This window comes from Pipra filicauda, unplaced genomic scaffold (genome assembly GCF_003945595.2).
Source record: "Pipra filicauda isolate LSUMZ 115617 unplaced genomic scaffold, ASM394559v2 scaffold166_size2123106_pilon, whole genome shotgun sequence".
NCBI lineage: Eukaryota > Metazoa > Chordata > Aves > Passeriformes > Pipridae > Pipra > Pipra filicauda.
The window spans coordinates 548,890-563,717 of NW_024104173.1; the positions used below are offsets into that span (position 1 = coordinate 548,890).

Consider the following 14,828-nt stretch of genomic DNA (forward strand, 5'->3'; position numbering starts at 1 on the left):
ACATGATAAAAAAAGAATTTTCTTATATGTAGTCAGATTTTTAGGTGTTTCAGTTTGTGTCCTGTTACTAGATCTTTGAGAGGAGTCCTGCTTTGTTTTCTTTACATCCTCATATAACGTAGCTGTAGACAGCAATAAGACCCCTCATTACCTTTTTCTTCTCCAGCCTGCCCATTTTAGCATCTCCTTATATGGTCCCTTACCACCTAGGTTGTCTCTGCTGGACTCATTCCAATGTGCCAATGTCTTTTTTGTACCAGGAAAGCCAGCACTGAACACGGAACTCCAGTGCTGGACAAAGAAGTAGAGTCATTTCCCTTGACCTGCTGGCTATATTCTTGTTAATGCATCCCAGAGTGCTGTTGACCTTTCTTGCAAGGACATATCATGAACAGCAAGACCTAATAGTCTGAGGACTGGAAAAGCCTTAGCTTTTCAATCATCAGATGTGGGACATCCCACATCTGAGCACCCACCAAGCAGCAAAACTCCTAGGGCATCAAGTCAGGTTGGCAGATGGTTGGACCCATCCTCTGCAGGACATAGTCTGCAGTCACTGTCGTTTGCCACTATGTTTGGTGCAGACACTTGTTTCCACTCAGCTGACACAGGTGCTTCCCTTCTGAGAGCTGTTCCTACTCAGCTGTTGCTAGGTGCAGGTGAAGCTGAAGCTGCAGATATGCAGGTGGAGTATGAATAGTCCTTCTAGTACCAGAAGGCAAATGTCTCCTGCCCTCTTTATCATTGTCCCTAGTGCTTCCTTCAGTGTGGTCTCTACCTGCAGTTTGCTCCTTGCAGCTCAGGACTCAGGCTTTTGTCTCTGCAGGGTGCCTGCACAAATATTGTTGATTTATGTGTGTTGTGATTTAACTCTGATAGTCAGCTAACTCCATACAGCCACTCACTCACTCCCCCAACAAGGGGCTAGGAAGGTAATAGCAAAGGCAAAAGCAAAAAAACACATGGGTTGAGACAAAGACTGTTCAGTAGATGCAGTAACAGCTGCATGCTCAAGCAAAGCAGAATGAGGAATTTATTCACTGCTTCCCATGGGCAGGCAGTGTTCAGCCATCTCCTGACCAGCAGGATGTAACAGTTACTTGTGAAGATAAACCTGGAACGTCATCTCCTTCCTCCTTCTTCCCCAGCTTTACATGCCGAGCATAACCCCATGTGGTATGGAATATCCCTTTGACCACTTTGGGTCAGCTGTCCCAGCTGTGTCCCCTCCCAATTTCTTGTATACCTCCAGACTTCTCACTGGTGGAGAGGGGTGAGAAGCTGAAAAGGCCATAACCCTGTGTAAGCACTGCTCAGTGATAACTAAAACACTGCTCTATTATCAGCATTGCTCTTGGGGTCACAAATCCAAAATATAGTCCTCTACTAGCTACTATGAAGAAAATAAACTCTGTCCCAAACAAAACCAGTGCAATATGATTCTGTGAGTCTGCCATCACCTGTTCCCCCTTCACTGATAATGCAAGGGAGGAGAGCTAATGAAAGAGTTATCCATTGGATGTGAAGCTGTTGATGTTGTTATCCCTGCAATAAAAAGAGACAATAAAGAAGAAAATGCATATTCTAGCAGTCTAAATATTCATGTCCCTATAGCAAATGGAGGTTATTAAGTTAACTCTTAGAAAAATAGATAGGAGATCATTTAAGGCATTACAAAGACAGTAGAAATGGCAGACAGTCAAGAATGGTCTAGCTGGCCATAAATTAGAAGAGTACCAATCCCAGAGGGAACAAAAAGAGGGGATACAAAAATCTTAAATGTGAAGAAATCGCCCTATTTCAATAAGATTAAGAGCTTCTCTAATGAATACAATTGGCAAGGGAAGTATTTAGCAATGTATAGTACCACTTAAGTTCTATTAAGTACTTGCATTTCCTTATGACTATTCCTCTGGGATAATTTGAAGGGCAAATAGTCTCTTCTGGCAGGGTAGGAAGAATGCTTTCTGTTTCTTTTTCTTTATGGATTTGTCAGAAATAGAGAAATCTTCCAATGCACATGATTTATCAGTTGTAAGAGAAAAAGAGTTTTCAACTTGCAAAACTAATCTGTCTTTGGAAGACAGATTACTACAGAAGAAGGACATTGAAATGTGCAGCCAAGCTAAATTTCACATTAGTGGGGGAGCACAAACAGAATCTGATGGGTCCATTATTTATCTACAGTTATATAATGCATTTTTGTCCTGTACCTCTCTGCAGTTCTTGAAGTTCCACAATGGTTAACTTCAATTTTAACATTATCATTACAGAAACTGGAAACTCAGGGCCTTTCAAACATGAAAGCAAGCTATTATCATATTGTACTGCCCACTGTTGCTGAAGTACTTAAAAAGACATCTTTTCTCTCTGTTATGTGTAAGTACAGGTAAGACTCCTACAATGAATAATTGCTAATGGGGCAGGAGGGCATTCTGCCACTGTAATTTGCACAAACTTTCTGTATTTTAGGTCAGGATCACCACTTCTGCTTCATTGTCACCACACTGCCTTATCCCAACCCACACTAAAGAGTGATGAATAGATTGCAAGCTATGCGCCCTCAAGAAAAGTGAGGTTTTTATCAGAATAGGCATTTATGTTATCAGTGCATTCACATGCATCTGCACCAATGTAAATTATTTTAAAAAAATACCACTGTCTCTTGCCTCCTCTATAAAACGTGGGACAGAGATCTGTCATCAGCTGTGAGGAAAAGTATAGTGGCCTTTCTTTATAAAGCATCCAGTCCTATTGAAAGGGAGAGATTTTTCACCAGCCTTGTGTATTATCAGGTCCTGCATATAGACACTGATTATAAAAACTTACCTAGATGGCATAAGGGTATGGCCATGGCACCAGCTGAAGAAGGGGTTGGAGTGCAAGTAGAAAGATTTTCAAAGGAATCTAAAGGAAGTAAAAGCTCCTGACAGTTTCAAAATCAGTATACAGACAAGAATGCTTTTTTGAAGAAGCATTTTAGTTTATTATTCTATATTCAAAAAAACTAGGCAAACTTTTGCCAATAAATTTAACTCACAATATGTTTTTAAGAGACCAGGTTCATCCTGCAATGTCTGCAGAAATACATTGAACATAGAGTCCTGAGAAATTTACAAGGGAGATATTGTTGCTCCCTTTCTATGATAGCACGATGTGCTATTGAACAGCCACAATTTTCTGGTTCATTATTTTGTTAGTTCTGAAAATTTAAAAATATATTTCTTGTATTTATAGCCTTAATTTAAAATCAAATTATTTTTTTTTCTCATTCTGTCTTTAATGTTTTTCCAGGCTTGTGTTCTGGATCTGCAAAGACTGCATATTACTGCTGAACTTGCAAGTGTGATCCTTTCTCAATGGAGGAAGTTTCTGCTATTTTTTCATCCAAGAGTGGCCTTGAACTTCTTGCCATGTTTACAATACATGTCAGTCAGGTTCACCCAAACTACTTGCTTGTGAGAAGTCCCGACAATACTGTGAGAAGGTGATCTAACCATAGAGAGCTGCCAAAATGAAATTTGGCTGCCAGTCAAGCATGCATTTTAAAAGAAATATGACTGCAAAGTCTCCCAAACATTTTTAAAAAAAGTGATTGCAAATTAAAATCTCTCTAGCAGATGGAAAAGTGGAACCATCTGGCAATAGGCCAGAAATCATTTTTGTTTTGCATTTAAGTTTTTTTGGATGTATGCCACCAAACCAAATCTAGCATCTGTTTCTGCAGCTGCTGCACAGGGAAACAGTAATTCCTCAGGCTAAAAGTTGCACAACAACAAATATCAAAGTAACTCTATTGATGAGTGATCAGTAAGGGTCAGGAGACTTCTTAATTCTCACCCTTATGATCTGTGAATTGAAATCAAGTAGTGAATTTAAAGAGATCTGATTTAAAGCAAATCTCAATACTGATAGAAGCTAATTTTGCATTCTCAAAGAATATTTTCCCATTTTAATCCAGACAGATGTATATCTGCAAAGTACTTAGCACATGAATGGAAAAGAAAAGCTATGTTTCATAAATCATTCCATCTCCCATAGAACACCTTTTAACTTTGGTCTTAACAAAGAGTTCAGCACACTAGAAATCAAAACTCTCCCTCTGAGATGTCTAGTTTAATCTTCTCTATTGATTTGATAAGGGTGATGACCTGTTGCTTTCTGTAAAACCATTTAAGAAATATTAAATTAATTATACTATAGAGAGGATCAGTGTGAAAGATGGAGTGAGACAATATCCTTATTATATAGGTAGGACTATTAGCGATAAATGAGATAAATAGAGAATTAGTATATCCTGCATCTCCATTAGTAAATTTCTCCTTCCTTCCTTGTTACATTCAAAGTCTTGCAAAGAGTAAAAAGGAACATGCCTTCTATGTGGAACCAATAATTTTTTATTAGTCTAATTAAAGCCTTAGGAGTTTAATCAAAATGCAAAAGGAGTTATTATTATTACAGTTATGTGGAAGCTAACACATTCACTAATACAATGGAAATACATACATATTATACCCACTTGGGTCTTCCTATAGTGTTATGTTTATGCTTCCAAGGGTCCTCTGAGTCCTAAGGTCTACAGCTTTTGTCTTCAAGAAAAATTGGACCAGAGTGTTATGACAAGTCATCAGAATCCTGAGGTTCTTGCTGAGAAAGGTTACGTTGATGGTGCAAATTTATTCCTCCTTGGTCTTGAGCCCACTTTTTAAATTATTATATTTTTAATAAATATATGTTTATACATGAGATAGTGGTATGAAAAGAAAGAACTACATAACAGCTTTTAGGAGAACTAAAACTTCCATAATAAAAATCAAGTAGGATATATTGTGTGAAATATATGTGGGGTCTTTAGTCAGTGTATTCTAAATACAGTTATTCTCATTATAGAGTTCTGCTGGCATATTCTATTTTGTGTGTCACTTTGTAGTCATACATCTTATTTTCTGTTTTTATTTTGATATCTTTCAAAGCCTTCTTATGAATATTAAAAACCTCTTCAGATCTATTTAGTTTAAAATGGTAGCCATTACGAATTTTAGCTCCTTTTAGCTCTCTTTCTTTCCAGTTTTCTGCAGCTACTTTTGCAAGCTTGGCATCACTGTTGCTATCAGTGAGTGTGACACAAATGGGAAGTAAACACACTTCAGCACTATCTTGGCTTGAGAATGGAATGCTGCCAGCCTTCTGTTCTTGCCTTTAGTTCACTGAACAGTAGTTCAGCTGCAATTCATGACTGAGAAATAAATTTTTCACCTTCATTTTTTCAATGCTGTTATAAACAGACTACACAGACATCATCCTTAGACTAAGTCAGCATAAACTGATGCACCAACTTCAGCAAATGAAGACTGAGAAAAAAACATAACATCTTGGTTAAAGAAATTGAAGTCTATTATTTCGCCCATACTTTATGAAAAAGGATGATTCTGTCATATCACACTTTGACTTTTACCAATCATAAAAATACTTGGATGATGAAAAAATTTCCTCTTTCTACATTCCTAAATAGACATGAGAAATTGGTCCACTTTCACAGGGAGACTGAGAAGGAAACAAAGTTGTCAAACTGAAAATACCATTGCCTTGAGGGCAAGACTTATGAGGATCATCTTAGGTCACATATTTTGTTCGGCTTGAAAAAGAGAAGGTTGAGGGATGATTTCATCACAGACTACAACTTCCTCAAAGGGGACAGTGGAGGGGAAGGTTCTGATCTCCTCTCTCTGATGACCTATGATAGGACACAAGGAAATGTAATGAAGCTGCATCAAAAGAAGTTCAGATAGGATATTAGGTAAAGGTTCTTCACCCAGAGGGTCGGTCACTGGAACAGGCTCCCCAGGGAAGGTGGTCAGGAAACCAAGCCTTTTAGAGTTCAAGGAGCATCGGGAAGATGTTCTTAGTCATATGGCTTAGTTTTAGATAGTCCTGTGAGAAGCAGGTAGTTGGACTTTATGATCTTAATGGGTCCCTTCTGATGAGATATTCTATTATTCTCTTCCCCCAAAGAGAAAAAAAATATCATGGAGAAGAGCTGCAATATGATGAGTTGCTAGACTTCAACTAGGATCTGAAACGTCCTTTTTGAATTTTCTTTGGATCCAAATGTAGTTTTTTCTGCTGATAGTTGCCTTGGGTTTTACAAAACAATGACATGTGAGTTGGTTTTGTTTTCTTTTATTTTTTCTTATTTCTTCCCTCCCCCTCCACCCCAAAATCCTTCTCTCAAATTCCTTCCTTCTCAATATTCTGTAAATAATCTGTAGATTATGGAACTATATGGAAAATCTTACATATAAAATAAAGACTTAAATTTAGGACTTTTAGTTCGCAGTTTTGTATATTAAGAGGACTGTCCATCAAAAAGCCATCCTACTAAAAAATCGGTTGGAACTGTTCTTTTTCCACATGCATATAAGTTCACATTTCAGCAATTCAGCTTCAGTTAACAGCTCCCCAATGAACTAAAATTAATTCCACCATAAGGATTTTTATTGCTGACATCCTAAAATTTGAACATCATTCCACCTTTTTCATCCAGAAACACACTTTATTGCTTGTGTAGCTATTAAATAAATCTGACTATTATTTTCCCCGTGAAGGTACATACCATGAACATCACATTTCTTTTAGTATTCTCAGGGAAATACTGAAGTTCATTTGTGACCATGATCTTAAAAACTGAGTTCACTGCTTTAAAAAAAGTCAAATTATTTTTAATTTATTTTTCTCACTTTTTATCTGTTCCAAACATTTTATTTTTTTAATATTTTATTTAAATTAATTTCTGGTAATATTTAAAAAATCAATGATTTTCTGTTCTTTTTTCTTATGCAGGTGGTGTTCTTACCCATATGTAACCAGGAAACATCTCCTTGGCAGTTCTAGGAAGATGACAATAGTCTAGAAAGAAGGAGATTAACTGGTAATTTCTTCATAAAATAATTGAAATACATTTGATTTCTTAAGAATTAATCACAGAATAAAACTAATTTTTAAGATTACAATTTATTAGAATAAATATCTATATTTTACTTCTCTTATTTACTAGAATTTAGAGCAATGAGGTAGTCAATTTGACATTAATAAGAACCAGGTTGCAATTATTGCTTTTATAGGAACTTTATGAATTAAAATAAAAGACAGAGAAAGAAATTTAAATTAAAATAAAAATTTCTATTGCAATGTAACCTAATTAACGCTTTCTTTTCATAAGTCTTAATGAATCAATTATTTATTAAAACAACTAAGTATTGTATACAGTAGAGTAGTTTCAAATATTGGAAAAAAGATTTAGTTCAGGTGAAAAGAAAATACCATTTCCACATCATCAACAACTTCATCTGGATAAATAGCAAAATGTTGTCTTTTGTTCACTATATTATACAACCAGCATTCTTCAGCTTGGTTGTAGACACAAAGAGCAGATGCTTGATTTAAAACAAGGATGCAGTGCCATGCCATAGCAAAAACAAGGCAGCTTAAGAAAATGACAGTACTAACGTTCTGCTATCTTACACTAATGGGAGTTGGCAACATAACAGTGTATGTCATTATAAGCTGTCATCATGAAAAATTATAAGAGACACCAAGTTGCCAGAGCTGTTACATTTACTGAGGCCCTTACTATTTGAGTTGTTCTGCTTGCAGAAGGGAACAAAAAAAAAAAAAAAAGGCAAATCAGGAGAGTTTTCTGAAAGCCATTTAAAAGGAAGATATGTTTCCTAGAATTTTTCTGCTTCTTATACATTCCTGCATGCTGCATAGCTTATACACTAAACAAGAACATTGGAATTGCTGGCATACAATGGACAAGATGACCATATAAGTTTTTATATGAGAAAAATTCTTATTAAAAAAATGCAGAATTTAATGGAATGTATGATGTCCTCAACAGCATACAAGGGAGCATTGCTCACAAACACACAAGTTAGGTTCTATATTGAACTGGAATTGTTGAACTGGAAGAAAACTAGATATGTCAAAACACAAATCCACTTGAGCTAATTAATCCTATTGCAAAAGGTTCCTGAGACAAAGCTATTTTTTCTGTCATGGCATTGTGCCATCTAAACATACTTGCCCAGTTGGTGATTATGTGGATATTTCTAGAGCAGTGTTATAAATTTACCCCCATTCTAAGCTAATCAGAAGAAACAGAAAGAAATCAATGTTTTCTACTTCCAAATTACCGTTGTTCCTCAGAGATCCATATTGAGAATGGCACTATACCTTTATTATTGACATATGGGATAGAGTGCACCCTCAGCAAGTTTGCAGATTATACCAGGCTGAGTGGTGTAGGTCATATGTTTGAGGGAAGGGATGTTATATAGAAGGACCTTGACAAGCTTGAGGAGTGGACCCAGATGAACCTCATAAAGTTCAGCAAGGTCAAGTTCAAGGTCCTGCACCTTGTTCCGGACAATCCTCAGTTTCAATACAGGACGTATTGAGAGCAGCCCTACAGAGAAGGACTTGGGGGATGAAAAACTGGACTTCAGCCAGCAATGCGCACTTGGAGACTAGAAAACCAACTGTATCCTGGGCTGTGTAAAAAGAAGCATGGCCAGCATGTCAAGGGAGGTGATTCTTTCCCACTACTCCACTCTCATGAGGTCCTTGTCTGGAGTATTGCCACCAGCTCTAGGGCCCCCAGTATTAGAAAGACATGGACCTATTAGAGCAGGTCTGGAGGAAGACCACAAAAATAATCACAGGGCTGGAACATATTTCATATGAAAAACAGGCTGGGAGAGTTGGGGCTATTCAGCATGAAGAAGGCTCAGGAGAGACCTGATTGTGGGTTTTCAGTCGTTATTGTTTACCTTGGCTGAATGCCAGGTATTCACTGGGCCTGCGCCCACCTCCCTCCAGAGGGAAAGGGGAGGAGGGAAGGGGGCTAAGAAGGAAAAAACACTACGAAATTGAAACTGCCAAGAAAAGTGGCTTTATATGTACACAGAGAGGGAAAAAAATTATAAACACTATACACACAGAGAAGAACTAACAACAAAGATTACTTCACCACAACAAATGTTCTCCTCCCCCGAAGAAGCGGCCCATCCACAACCGCGGAACTACCCAGAAGAGAAGGAAGGACCTCACTTCCTTCTTGTCTTTTATATCTGAGCTGACGTAACATAGTATAGAATATCTTATTGGTAAAATATACATCAGGTGATCTATCCAAGTTGTTTCCCTTTCAGGGAGGGTAACAAACCCATTACATCAATACTAAAAGGGAGTTTACAAGAACGACAGAAAAAAGACTTTTTAATGGGGCCTGTAGTGAGAGGACAAAGGGCAATGTGTTAAAATGAAAGAGATTCATATCTGATATAAGGAAGACATTTTACACTGTGACATTGGTGACATGCTGGAACAGGTTGCCCAGAGAAGCTGTGAGTTCCCCATCCTTTCAAGTGTTCAAGGCCAGGTTGGATGGAGACCTGAGCAAGCTGGTCTAATGGAAGATGTCCTTGCCATGGCAGGGAGATTTGAACTAGGTGATCTTTAAAGTCCCTTTCAACCCAAGCCATTCTATGATTCTATGATTCATGCTTATTTCTTGTGTGTCAACTATTGCACTAAATTACACAGAAAAGGAGAATGATTCCATGCTCTGATTCATCTCATTAAGTCTTTATGCTTTTAAGTCTGCAACATATGTCAGAAGGAAAAGGAGTCTGAGGTCTTAATACTACGGTAATCTTAGTGCTGAACACTTTTTAAGGTGTACTTGCCCAGATGAAAAAAATAAAGCTTACTTACTTATTACTGTAAGGAAAAAAACACACCAGCAATTAAAAAACGAGACAGTGCTGGATAAATGAAGGGCATTTCTTCCAGATTTAAAAAATGTCTTAGGTGAAACACATTCAGAAAGATAATCCAGGGATTAGTGCAGTTTATAAATACCTGTGTCTCAGTTACTGACATTTCAAAGGATATCTTTTTCATGCTTATTAGGAAATGTAAAATGATAACCAAGCATCTTACTGTGACGCGCAAAATACTATCCTTGCATATGACTGTGGAAAATAGATACCAGAAGTGTTAAGAAAAAAAAAAGAAATTACCTAAACTGAAACTATGACAAGATATAATGTGATGTGAAGGACTTACCTGACAAGTAGTATTCCGTGTACTGCCACTTATACAGCCACATTTCCCTTGATATGGCAATAGGAAAAAGCTCCAAAATCTGTGCGAACACAGTACCAATCAAAACACTGTTTCTAACTGACCTCTTCTTAACTTTATAAATCTCAGACCCACGAAGCTGAGTTTTGCAGCTTCTTATTAGACAAAGATGATAGTAATCAATCATTTTCATTCCTGACTGATTTATGGATGACCCATATGACAAAGCCTACCGATCATTTTAATCTTAACAAAAGAAAGAAATTATAAACTGCAGTTGTCAATTCTAGTGACTCAACACCCTGTGATGCTGAACACTTTCTGTGACTTTTGTAAAAATTCAAGTGGGATTAATTTCGCCTAACTTATATATAATGTACCTAACTAATATATAACACATATATATAACTTATATAGGTAACTTATATGACATCTATAACCACAGCATAGATATGTTCATGTCTGAGACAGAAATCTAGCATTTTCAGTAGAGGAAAAATAAGAGATTTATCTGAGCTCTTGTAATGTTAGTTAGAAATTACTTGTGCTCTGAAAGTGACTGTTTCATTATTTTGATTATAAGGAGAGTGAAGACATCTAACTCATATGGAGAATGAATAAAGAAAGCACTTGAAGAGAAGTAGAAATGCATTCTTTAAATTGGTCTGAATGCTCTACTGAACAGAGCATCGAAGTATTTGCTTATTACATTATTTACTTTCTGTAAGATGTCCAGTGGGGAAAACACACTCAAAAACCACAGAAGATAAAAAGGAAGATATGTCCAATGCTCCAAGTCTTTACAAGTGTGCCTATCATTACAAACGAGAACCCCACTGAAACCTTAAACATCTTGCATAGCTGTGTGCAAAAATATTGATAAAACAAAGTCATTCCCCACAAACATATCAAATCCAGGAATTTTACATCATTTAAGTCCTCTATCATGCTAGTGAAAAAAAACAAAAATCACTGTCTTTCTGTAAGAAACTATAATGTATCATTAAATTAAACTATTATAGTAAGGATTTGGAGAAGAGCAGCAGTATATCTCTCTTATAAGCTTCTTAATAAGTAGGCGTAATGGAGTGAAAGGCAGAAAAAGTATGTTTTATTTCATGCAGGTTACCTTGAAAATTAATTATATATTATGTCTATTTATTAATGCATTTTATAATGCTTAATTATCTCAGTGAGTAAACTCTGTATATATATGAATGTGTATTTAAATTACATAGATAATGTCTTGACTGTAAGTACAGAAATATATTGAGAAATATCTATGTTCATATTTTCCAATTCATAAAATTCATGTTTAAATGAAGAATTCCATGTGGTATAATAGAAACAAAAGCAAAACTTTTAAACTTAACTGAAGAAACTGTTTAATGCTTGAAACAACAGTTATAAGAAGCAGAAGGTTTGTTTAAGGATATGGAAACTTCATAGGCTTAGTTATTGATGTATGAGAAAGAGAAAACAAAAAACAACAAATTTAGAGATGGACTTTTATTACAATAACTTTTTTTTCCCCCAGCAAATGAGATAAAAATTCGTGAAAATTAGCTTAGTTTTAATGTATCATATAATGGTCATTGAGGGGTCTTTTTCTGTTCTTTTTTTTTGCCTTCTCCACTTGATTGCCCATTTAACTTCTGTCTCAACAGAAAGATATACCACTCAATCACACTAACAGGATCAGTAAGATGGGTTTTCTCTAGTGAAATACAAATGTAACATCTGGACCCCAAACAGTACTTTCTTTAACTGTCTGAAGACACTAAGCACTTCTGAGACTTCAACATGACTCACAAACATATCAAGAAGACAGGACAGATGGAAAGGAGTAACAGCTACAGGCATTCCTACTCTACTAGTGTCCTATAGACTGAACAAAACATATTTTGGCCTTCTGTAGCTTAAGGCATCAGCCATAACTTATCTCTCTGGGGCAAAAAACAATTTTAGAAAAAGCAGAGCTCAGATAACCAAAGAGGATTATTGGACACATTTGCCTGAAAAATAAAAAGAGCAACATAGTTGACCTCTGAGACTAAGTGCGTAGTTCTCAAATCAAAACAAAATACTGTGCAAAATGATAGTTTAGTTGGCTGCAGAGAAAAAAAATCCCCTTTGTTCTGCCTTCTGAACTTGGAAGAACTTAGCTCCTTATGATTCCTGACCTATTGCATAATCATAGCTCATGAATATAAACAACAACCAGTCTGGAAAATATGAAATGGGAGTTGGAAGAAAGTTAACTGGAAGCCTCTGGAGTTTCAAAACTCTCACCAGAAGATGGGACAGAGAGTGAGGGTAGTCTGTCCCAGTTACTTCTGCAAATTTTTGGTCAACATCTACATCTGAAAATTTTAGGGTCTTTGATTTCTCTGTGTTGTTTATTATAAATATTCTTCATTTAATTTTTTTTGTTGGCTTCTTCTCCTATAGTGATTATTGATAGTGGTAATTTGCTTCACCATAGCATTAGATAAAATATTCTCAGTGACCTGATGTTTTTCTAGTCTATGTATCAGAGCCAAAAGATTCTCCTTGGTCATGAACTCTCAGCTTTATAATTTCATTGTGCATTTTGGTGCATTCTAAATATAGCTTATATAGACCTATAGTTGGGGTAAACAAGCAAATTTTTTTGCTCACTTATTTTCCATCATTTAATGTTTTTATTTCAATGCTACTACAAAAAATTGTGACAAAGACCAGCTTGTACATCTCTGTACAACAGTAAAAAAAATAAAATTAAACAAGATTTCTGATTTTATTCAGATTAATAAACCATTTATGTTCAGTTGCAATGATCCTTATGGACGAAGAAGAGGAATGAGAAAAATCTTTCTTGTGGGTGTTTTGTGTTTGGTGTTTTTTTGTTTTCCCTATTGTCTATGTAGTGATATCACAGAAACCAGACTGGGATATACCACCTACATACAGATGTCATCCCTGATTCTTTTATATGTTTTTTAATGTTGTGGTATACCATTATACCTTGTAAACACTCTAACTGTCCATTAGCTTAGCTTGATAGGATTTTTCTTATAGTAAGGTTCCTTAACTTCAAATGGCTTATTTATAGAACCTTGAACACATTGTCAAAGGAACTTTAATTCTGTGCCAAAATGCAATCCCTAAACTCTTGTCTTCCTACCATACATGAACCTGTTTCAAGCTTACGAGTAAAATTAATATTTTTTTGTTGTTGTTGTTTTGTTATAGCCATCCCTCTCGTCTTTGCTGGTTTATTTGTTTTCTTAAGGTAGAAGTTTTATGTCTTTTTGTTCTGTAAGGCCTTAGCAAAACAGTTTGTTCCATTGGGAAGAAGATTGTACCTTTGAGACTTGCACTTTCTTTTAGCCTGCAGAGCTATGAGATACTGGACTGTAAAGCCGTGACATTTTTATGAATAGAAATACTATTTTAGGTCCTTTAAAGATATTTCTGTGGCTCCCTCTGGGCACTGTACAGTCAAACTAAGATTCAAAAATAGATCCAATTAAATTTTTAAACACTGACACATTTGCAATTTCTTTGCTTATGCTAAGAAAACACAATGTCAGGCTGTAAATACAAGTGGGAAATGGGCATATCAGCTGAACCAAACCAAAAAGATAAATAAAATAATTTCTAAAAAAGTGCTTACTCTAAAATTTATCCTGAATGTAAGTGTAAACATAGTTCCTCAATTAATTTATATTAAATATATATAAACATTTTCTTCTTCCTTTACAATACAGGTAAAATCCTCACCCTCCAATCCGTTTTCCAAGTTAAAAAAATCCATTTGAGAAAAGAACCAAAAAGATACCCTGAAGGAGGCTGTTCTTTGAATACCAGGGTGTTGGGACAAACCTGACTGGATACCAGGTGACCACTACTCATCTCCTCAGCTGGACAGAGAAGAGAGAGAATATAATGAAAGGCTCATGGGTCAAGATAAGAACAAGGAGAGATCACTCACCAGTTACTGTCATGGGCAAAACAGGTTCAATTTAGGGAAACTAGTTTAATTTATTACCAATCAAAATCAGATAAAGAGAAAATAAAAATTAAATCTTAAAACTCTTTCCCCCCACCACTCCCTTCTTCCTGGGTTTAATTTTACTCCTGGTTTTCTCTACCTTCTCTCCTGCCCAGCAGTGCTGGGGAATGGGGAATGGGGGGTTCCATCAGTTCATCCATTACACGTTTTTGCCACTCCTTCCTCCTTAGGGGGAGGATGCCTCACACTCCTTTCCTGCTCCAGTGTGGGGTCCCAGTCCTCTACAAACTTCTCCAGTGTGAGTCGGAGTTCTCCCATGGGCTGCAGTTCTTCATGAACTGCTCCAATATGGATTCTTTCCTAATTCCTCCATAAACTCAGTATTTTTTCCTACTCTTTGGTATAAATTTGAGCAGTGTAGCTATAACATCCACTTACTCCTATGCTAAGCATAGTACGGGCTGATCAGGTTACATGCATTGATAATGTAACATTCAAAACTCACAAGGTCGTCTCCTCTCCCTTTCACTCTGTTCCTTCCCTCCCCTCCCCTCCTTTCCCCTCCCAAACCTTCCCTTCCCAAACCTTCTTCCCTTTCCTTCCCAAACCTTCCCTTCCCAAACCTTCTTCCCTTTGCTTCCCAAACCTTTCCTTCCCAAACCTTCTGGTCAAATTTACTTCT

The 14,828-nt window shown here is 36.5% G+C and overlaps 1 long non-coding RNA gene across 1 annotated transcript; it reads left to right on the forward strand.

The window, feature by feature from the left end:
* The first annotated feature begins 3,401 nt into the window (after nucleotides 1–3,401).
* Nucleotides 3,402–14,105, forward strand: LOC120322892. The gene is made up of 3 exons (XR_005562842.1): nucleotides 3,402–3,428; nucleotides 6,841–6,928; nucleotides 13,902–14,105. It is a non-coding gene; the product is annotated as an uncharacterized LOC120322892 (long non-coding RNA).
* Nucleotides 14,106–14,828: the final 723 nt, after the last annotated feature.